Source organism: Pan troglodytes, chromosome 1 (genome assembly GCF_028858775.2).
Source record: "Pan troglodytes isolate AG18354 chromosome 1, NHGRI_mPanTro3-v2.0_pri, whole genome shotgun sequence".
Lineage (NCBI taxonomy): Eukaryota > Metazoa > Chordata > Mammalia > Primates > Hominidae > Pan > Pan troglodytes.
In genome coordinates this window covers 223,834,856-223,844,774 of record NC_072398.2, presented here as the reverse complement: position 1 = coordinate 223,844,774, position 9,919 = coordinate 223,834,856, and positions in this window count along the sequence as shown.

The window sequence follows — 9,919 nt, the reverse complement described above, 5'->3', positions numbered from 1 at the left end:
GGCCAGCCTTAGTTTTTGCTCTTAAGACCTCCCAACTCATTGCGCGAGGCCCACCCACATTATTGAGGGTAATCTCCCATATTTCAAGCCAATTGGTTGTAGATGCAACCTACCTCCACCAAACACTTCAGAGCAACACTCAATCCACGTTTGATTCAATAACTGGGTACTACAGCTGGCCAGGCTGACACATAAAACTAACCACCCCAAAGATGTATTTTTTGCTCATCCAAGTTGGTGATTCTTTTAAAATTCATACCTGATACAGAGGTATGTGTATAATCATCACACATTCCAACTCTTCTAACTTGAATCCAAGGTGGAGGCCCTTACACCGCCATCTGAGGGGAAGCCCCCATAATATTTGCCATTAGATCTCTGCCCCTCCCCTCTTACTTCCTCTGGGCCTGTGTTTTCTCCCCAGGCAGGAGAAAGAAGGAGCAGGCACCTAGGAACAGCCAGACCCACGTGCCCTTCCTTCTTCACCAGACCCAGGGCAATGCTCTATACATCTTGCATTTTTTTTTTTTTTTACACTGAGTTTTCCTCTTGTTGCCCAGGCTGGAGTGCAATGGTGCAATCTCGGCTCACTGCAACCTCCACCTCCCAGGTTCAAGTGAGTCTCCTGCCTCAGCCTCCCGAGTAACTGGGATTACAGGCACCCGCCACCACATCCAGCTAATTATTGTATTTTTAGTGGAGATGGAGTTTCTCCATGTTGGCCAGACTGGTCTTGAACTCCTGACCTCAGGAGATCCACACACCTTGGCCTCCCAAAGTGCTGAGATTACAGGCGTGAGCCACCGAGCCCAGCCTACCCCTCCTGCCTTTGATTCCTTCTCCTCGTATGAAAAATGGGATTGCTTCTATTTGATCATCCTTATCAGTGTTTCTGCCTCAGCTTACAAACAGCTGGTGACATCCTCTATCCTAACAAGGATGGTGCCCATCCTCCATCCCACCACCCTGCTCTCGCTAATGTCACCTGCTCCGGCTCACGTCACCTGCCGGCTTCTCCTTCCTCCTGCTGCTCCGTGGCTTGAAAGCAGCATCTGCCATTGCTGGGCTCTGCCTCCGCCTCCCTTTCACTTCTCAGGCCCCGTGGTGGTGGGGGGGGGGGGTGCTCAGGTTTGGGGGTGGCCTCTCATCTCTAAAGCCCATGGCTCCTTCTTGGACCCCTCCTGCTTGACGTCCCTGTGATATCTGATGTCCCCCTCCTCGAGCCCTGTCTCCCCTGGGTTCTTTCCCGGCTCTGTGACCATTGCCACTTTCTCCTGCCTCCATTTCTTCTTTTCCCTTTCCTTGCCTCTTAAAGGTGGATGTTCCCAAGGTGTCCCCTTTAGCCCTCTACAGTTCTGCTGCTTTCTGCTTTTCCTGGGCAGTCTGATGGTTCTACTTGACCAACACACTGATTGCTTTCAGATCTGTGTCTCTAGACCTGGTCTCTCTCCTCTCCTGGACTCTTCTTCCTACGTAGCTCTCCGCTGACTGGTGATGCCGAGCTCCACCTGCACATCCCTCGGGAGCCTCAGAGTCACTCTGTAGTGAGACGTGCTGTCATTATCCTCCTCGTCCTAGGCAGAAGCCTCTGCCCCTTGGGCTCCTGGGCTCAGTCATCAGTGTGCACTGGTTGCTCATCTAGAGACCATCTGGGCCTTCTCTACTTCCCTTACGCTCTAATGAGTCACCTAGTTTACTGATTCTTCCACCTGAACAGCACCAGGACCTTCCCCTGTCCCTCCCTCCACTGGTGCCCAAGTCCAAGCTTTCCTGTCCCTCCTGTGATATTACGACAGCCACCTGGCTGTTCTTCCTGCCTCCAGCCTTCCATAAAAGCATTTGTGATGACGTTTCTTCCATGCAGAGACCTTTTTTTAATAATCATAAAATAGGGAGCACTCTTTATTATCAATTCTTTTTAACATAAACAGTAACATTTTATTGGAAATGTATCCTTTTTTTTCTTCCTGCTTAGACCTTTGATGTCCCCTCCCCATTGCCTGGAGGACCAAGTCCAAGTCCTTTAGCATGGCCTCCAAGACCGAGGAATCCCTTCCCTCTTGGGGCTCCTTTCATTAACCCAGGGCTTGCAACTATGGGTCTCGGCCTGCTTAAGAAAAAAAAAAAACCCAAAGAGTTAAAAAATTGAGATATAATTCATATGTCATAGAATTCTCACTTTTTTTTTTTGAGACAGGGTCTTGCTTGCTGCCCAGGCTGGAGTGCAGTGGTGCAATCATAGCTCACTAAGAGCTTCAACCTCAAGAGATCCTGCCACCTCAGCCTACCAGGTAGCTGGGACTACAGGCAAATGCCATGACACCCAGCTAATTTTTTTTTTTTTTTTTGGTATTTTTTGTAGAGACGGGATTTTGCCATATTGCCCAGGCTGGTCTCAAACTCCTGGGTCAAGTGATTCTCCTGCCTTGGCTTCCCAAAGTGCTGAGATTATAAGCGTGAGCCACCATGCCCGGTCCACACTTTTACTCTATTTTGTTATGCTTTTGAAGTGTGTAATTTAGTGGCTTTTAGTGTATTCATGGAGCTGTGCAACCATCATCACTATCTAATTGCAGAACATTTCATCACCCCAGAAGGAAATGCTGTACCCACCAGCAGCCACCCTCCATATCCCAGCTACTTGGGAGGCTGAGACAGCAGAATCACTTGAACCCGGGAGGTGGAAGTTGCAGTAAGTTAGAGGCACACAACTTATATCACAAGACTGTGGGAAGCTGCAGAGTCATTATTCGAGCAGCATTTATTATCATTATTTATTATTATCTTTATTGCTTATTATCATTATTATCATTATTCGAGCACGTACTTGTGCCCAACACTGTGCCAGGCACCGGAGGCACAATTGTGAGTGAGAAAGAAGTCACTCTGTGGAACTCAACAGGCTGCTGCAGCCTTAGCGGGCCCTTTGATTTTTTTCCCATTTGAAAATGTTTACTTTTGTCATCATAAGAAACAGCATATTTACATTGTAGGGAATTTAAAATATAATAGACACAAAGTTGCATTAACATTTCGGATTATTGATATATATACTTAATTGCTTTCCACTCAGTGGATGCTAATCTATCTTCTTACCGACATATTACCTCTGCACAAACTCTGCATTTTCTTTGGTTTTTCAAGAAAAAGTTGGAATAATCTTTCAATTCGTGGCCCATATATATTATAGAGAACATGGAAATTGGTAATTAGAGAAGATGATCGCAAGCAATTTCTCCTTTTACGATTGGTGATAACTTATTAAGTTAATTGACTTCTAAACATCTTTGAGATATCATTCACGCACCAGAAAATTCACCATTTAAAGCATAAAACTCGGTGGTCTTCAGCATATTCACAGAGTTATGCAACTGTTATAACAAAAAGTTTAGATTTTTATTATCCCCAAGAGAAAGCCCGGTATCCTTTAACAGTGACTCTATAACCTCACCCCCACCCACCACACTAGCTTTATGCAACCGCTAACCTATTTTCTGCCTCTGTAGATCTGCATATTCTGGACACGTGGTATAAATGGAATTATATAATATGTAGTCTTTTTTTTTTTTTTTTTTTGAGACAGAGTCTCGCTCTGTCACCCAGGCTGGAGTGCATGGCGCGATCTTGGCTCACAGCAAGCTCTGCCTTCTGGGTTTATGCCATTCTCCTGCCTCAGCCTCCCGAGTAGCTGGGACTACTGGCACCCGCCACCACGCCCGGCTAATTTTTTGTATTTTTTTTAGTAGAGACGGGGTTTCACTGTGTTAGCCAGGAAGGTCTCAATCTCCTGACCTCGTGATCCACCTGCGTCAGCCTCCCAAAGTGCTGGGATTACAGGTGTGAGCCACCACGCCCGGCAATATGTACTCTTTTGTGACTGACTAATTTCACTCAGCGTAATGTTTCAATGTTCATCCATGTGATAGCATGTGTCAGCATTGCATTTTCTTGTTGAGTGATATTCCATTGTACAGATATGCTACACTTTGTCTATGTATTCATCAGTTCATAGACATTTGGATTGTTTCTACTTTTTGTCAGCCATTCCTTTGAATCCAGCATCCATTCAACCACCCGGCTGGCCAAGCAGGCCCCGTCTTCCTCCAGCCGGCAGAGCTCCCTCCCTGGTGATGACGTTTGGATGCTGTCGTTCCTAAACTGACAGCACCACGTGTGATGGCATGGACCCTGTGGTAGTCATCAGAATTCTTTAACAAATTGTCATGGCCCTTTTTTTTTTCCTTTTTTTGGCAGTGTCTTGCTCTGTCACCCAGGCTCAAGTACAATGGTACAATCGTGGCTCAGGGCAGCCTCAAACCCCTGGGCTCAAGTGATTCTCGTACTTCAGCCTACTGAGTAGAAAGGTAAGACTACAGCCATGTGCCAACCCATGCAGCTCAATTTTTTTTTTTTTTTGAGATGGAGTCTTGCTGTGTCACCCAGGCTGGAGTGCAGTGGCTCGATCTCAGCTCACTGCAACCTCCACCTCCCGGGTTCAAGCGATTCTCCTGCCTCAGCCTCCTGAGTAGCTGGGACTACAGGCATGTGCCACCACCCCTGGCTAATTTTTTTTATTTTTAGTAGAGACGGGGTTTCACCATGTTAGCCAGGATGGTCTCGATCTCCTGACCATGTGATCTGCCTGCCTCGGCCTCCCAGCTAATTTTTTTATTTTGTAGAGACGAGGTCTCGCTTTGTTGCCCAGGCTGGTCTTGAACTCCTCCCCTTGAGTGATCCTCCTGCCTCGGCCTCTCAAAGCCTGCTGGGGATTACAGGCATGAGCCACTGTGCCCAGCTGGGGCTCTTCTCTTTCTAAGTTTTCATAGAATCGTACTCCCCCATCCCCTTTATGGTTGGGGTGGCCATTTGACTTACTTTGACCAATGCAATCTGAGTGCAAGTGATGTCTGTCACTTGGGTGGAAGCTTGCTATGATTTGGCTCTGTGTCCCCACCCAAATCTCATCTCGAATTGTAATCCCCAGGTGTCAGGGGAGGGACCTGGTGGGAGGTGATTGGATCATGGGGGCTGTGTCCCCCATGCTGTTCTCATGGTAGTGAGGGAGTTCTCACGAGATCTGATGGTTTTATGATGGCAGTTCCCCTCCCCCGCCCCCCACGCTTTTCTCCCTCCTGCCACCTTGTGGAGAAGTTGCCTGCTTCCCCTTCAGCTTCCACCATGATTGTAAGTTTCCTGAGGCCTCCCCAGCCATGTGGAACTGTGAGTAAATTAAACCTCTGTCCTCTATAAATTACCCAGTCTCCGGCATTTTGTTAATAGCAGCATGAGAACAGATGAATACAAAGCTCTAAGAGCCAGCGTACGTTTTGTCCTGTTTCTTCCCCATGCTGCAGTGGCTGTAGGAGTGTATGACAGATAGAGCCTCCCTCTGCCTGGATGACTCTGCCCATGAGAACCTTCTGGATCATATTGGACAGACTGTGTAGAGCTTGAAGGTTGTGTGGGTCCATGCCTGATCTAGCTTGTCTAACCGACAGTTCTATGGGAGTTCACTCAGCACAGGATCTGGAGAGGTTGCTGCAGGGGGTGGGGTTGACCCAGGACCTGAGGATGAGGGGATGGGGTAGGCACAGGGTGGAGGAAGGGTGGGGGCCAGAAACAATGAAAGTCAGGTACCTGCCGCCCCCTGGAAAACTTTAACTGAGATGGCTACTTGCAAAGACCACAATCCCACTCAGCTTTTCTTCCAGGGGTAAAACTGCTTCAAGGGTAACCATTACTCAATCTACCTCTCCAGGGAGATATTCCATTATTGAGCATTTTATTATAGTTCTTGGGTGAATTTGGATTTCTCGCTCTGTGTCTTATGTTTCTTTGAAGTGAATCCAGCAGTAACATATCCCTGCTCTTTTTGGATCACACGATGATCCAATTCTGGTGCGCAAGTGAGAGAAAAGGAAAAGACAGCTGGTGTGTTTTTGGCAGGACTCCAGTGTAGCAATGGCCAAGGCTTCTCAGAGGGAATTATGTTCTTGTCCAAAGAGCCACCTTTGAGAAGGGGGTGATGGTGTCACCCTGTCTATCTTATGCACGTCCAAGTGCTCACCCATGAAGCCGGACTAGAGATTGAAAAGCACTCCACGCCTGGGCGTGGTGGCTTATGACTGTAATCCCAACACTTTGGGAGACTGAGGCGGGTGGATTACTTGAGTCCAGGAGTTTGAGACAAGCCTGGGAAAATGGCGAAACCCCATCTCTATTTAAATCATTATTTATATATATAAAATAAAAAAGCACTCCACATCCCTTTATTGCTGGAGATCACACTGTTTTTGGTAACTTTCATTGTCTCACTCTTTAGAAGTAATGACACGAATTATTTTAGTGCCAGTGAAAGTTAATTTACCAGCGTGGTTTCAGCATTAAGGCATGGACTGAATTTCAGGAAAATGCTTGTGATTAGCATCGCTTATTGCTATTTTACTTGAAGCTAAAAGATAAATCAGAGAAACAATATCCCAGTAAGGGCCCCCAGCAGGCTGTCCATCCTGACGATGACAGAGGGGGAGGAGAAACAATGGCTACACTTTACTCTGAAGTGGCTACATCACCTTTTTCTGGGCCAAGAAGCCCAGGTGCAGATGTTTTCTCTGCAGGGAGTGTGCTGAGCTGGGTTTTATGGGCTGCAAACTCCTATCAGAAGTTGATAAAGTTCTGGGCCATTGGTTCTTAGCTGATTGGAGAAGCATTTCATAAGCTTAGAGTGTGAAACACCTAGAGATGAGTCATTCATATGGGCCAGTTCCCCTCAAAAAAAAAAAAAAAAAAGTCTCTACTGTTGTAAACACACACACACACACACACACACCTTAAACTTTATCAGGGTCTCAAGTAACTGATGAAATCGGATGTGAGTGGTGGCTCACGCCTGTAATCTCAGCACTTTGGGAGGCCGAGGTGGGTGGATTGCCTGAGGTCAGGCGTTTGAGACCAGCCTGGCCAACATGGTGAAAGCTCGTCTCTACTAAAAATAGAAAAATTAGCTGGGCGTGGTGGCAGACACCTGTAGTCCCAGATACTCAGGAGGCTGAGGCGGGAGAATCACTTGAACCTGGGAGGTGGAGGCTGCAGTGAACCCCGATGGTACCACTGCACTCCAGCCTGGGTGACACAGTGAGACTCTGTCTAAAAAAAAAAAAAAGACAGAATCAGATAATGTGTGGACAAGCCCTTCCCAAATTACAACCAGAAAGTGAAATCTGACAGAAGGGAAGAACAGGACAGCCCTGGGAGCTTCCAGTCATTGGAAGAGACCGGGGCTGCATGCAGATGGGGACCCTGTTGACAGCAGCCCCTGCCTGCCATGCTGAGACCCTGTGTGTGTGAGCATCCCCAGCTTGGTGGCTGAGCCATCTCCTTGTACCCCAACCACAACCTCCTCTGTGGCTCCAGTCACATCCTGTCCCTTCAGAAGGCCACTCACAGGACATGCCCTTCCTATGGTGACTGGTCACCTTATTCATGAAGGAATGACTGAGGACATGACTGAGGTGTAGCAGAGTCAAGCTACACCATGAGCGTCTGTGGGCACTGCAATACCTTGGAGCTGCTGGACTCCTGAACATTGTCTAAATCATCTTTCACAGCCATCCATCTTCTGCCACATGGATTCCAGTTTCCATTGTGAGAAAGGGGTTCAACGAGCCATGGCATTTTCCACCAGAGGGTCAGCATCTGGGCCTCTGTTATTTTTCCTTTTGAGGCCCAGTTTTCTTGAAAACGAATAAAACTTAACAGCTCTTAAAAATACCTAGGAGGGGCCGGGCGCGGTGGCTCATGCCTGTAATCCCAGCATTTTGGGAGGCCGAGGCAGGCGGATCACGAGGTCAGGAGCTCAAGACCAGCCTGACCAACATGGAGAAACCCTGTCTCTACTAAAAATACAAAAATGATGCCAGGCACAGTGGCTCACGCCTGTAATCCTAGCACTTTGGGAGGCCAAGGCGGATGGATCAAGAGCTCAGGAGTTTGAGACCAGCCTGACCAACATGGTGAAACCCCATCTCTACTAAAAATTAGCTGGATATGGTGGTGCACGCCTGTAATCCCAGCTACTTGGGAGGCTGAGGCAGGAGAATTGCTTCAATCTGGGAGGCGGAGGTTGCAGTGAGCCAAGATGGCCCCACTGCACTCCACCCTGGGCAACAGAGCGAGACTCCATCTCAAACAAAAACAAAAACAAAAATGAGCCGGGTGTGGTGGCACATGACTGTAATCCCAGCTATTTGGGAGGCTGAGTGGGGAGAATCACTTGAACCTGGGAGGCAGAGGTTGCAGTGAGCCAAGATCACACCACTGCACTCCAGCCCGGCCAATAAGAGTAAAACTCCGTCTCAAAAAAATAAAAAACAAGAAAAACCTAGGATGGGCCGGGCATGGTGGCTCATGCCTGTAATCCCAGCACTTTGGGAGGCCGAGGCAGGAGGATCACTTGAGGTCAAGAGTTTGACACCAGCCTAGCCAACATGGTAAAACCCCACCTCTACTAAAAATACAAAAATTAGCTGGACATGGTAGCAGGCGTCTGTAATCCTAGCTACTCAGGAGGCTAGGGCAGGAGCATCACTTGAACCTGGGAGGTGAAGTTTGCAGCTAGCCGAGATTGCGCCACTGCACTCCAGCCTGGGCCGCAACAACAGCAACAACAAAATACCTAGGATGCAGCACTCTTCATGGATTTAATGTAATTATCATGTGAGATGAGTCAATGATCATGAATTGTAGGGGTAAAGAAAATGAGTCACAATGAGACCATTGGTGATGGGTCAGAAGGGGCTCCCTGGTTTCACTCTCCACTGCCCTGGGGGGTCCACGCTTCCCTGCGAGCTGTGGCTGGGTGATGCTGCCCTCAAAGGCCAGCTGTCATGGGCTTTCCCCACCCCGACCCTGAAATTTCCCCCATTTGTCTGAGCTATGGCCACCTTGCTGGCTCAGAAGTCAGGCTACAATACTGCAATGGAACCGGGTGATGAAGTGTCATAAATAGTTAATACAAATTCTGCCAACAAGTTTGGGGTTAACAGCCGATCTTAAAACGGGTAAGAGAAAGAAAGGGAGAGGGAGGGAGAAAGGAGAGGGAAGAGAGAGAGAGACAAAGAAAAAGAGAGAGATTTTCTGGCATTCAGCCTAAGCATTTCAGCCGTAAACTGGTTTAGGCCAGTGAGACAGGATGTTCTGCAGAGCAAAGATCACGTGACCACACAGTGCGAACAAACAGATGGTGTATCATTAACAAACTGCAACGCTGCATTTCCTAGTCTCTCCAGGGTGTCAGTGACCCAGGCAATTTAATTAAAAACATTAAAAAAAAAAAAGTGACAAGGGCCAAAGTTTCATCCTGTTTAAATTCAACTTCATCAAAAAAGTGGAGGGGCTGTCCCTTCCATGAAACGTCCACATATGAGCCCCTCAGGGAAGTGGCACCAACGTGTAGGTCAGTGGCACAGTCAGGCCTCTGGTCAGTGGCCATTGATCCAGAAATGCGGCCAGGGCATGGCCAGGGCAGGGGCAGCTCCAGGACAGAGACCAGCTCCCCTCCCATCAGCCTCCTGGGGAGACAGGACAGGCAAACAGCAGGGAGCTCAGGGGGTTTTATGGACCAGGCTGTGTACACAGTTTGTCCCGAGTACAAACAAGCAGGTGGCCAGTCTCACCTTTGTTATAAGAAGCGGGATCCAGGCAGGCCAGGAGGCCCAGAGGGTAGCTGTCAGGAGACACTGGGGCCCAACCAGGGCTTCCCACTGCAGGAGCGGGTCAGGAGCTTGGACACTCTCGGACACTCAGCACTGTCCTCGCTTGAACTTCCCCGGTAATGGCAGCATAAAGTGATGGTCAAGGGGCGTCCGGTTGGGACTCAAGAAGCTTATTCCCAAATCCCTGCCCCACAGTCTACCAGTGA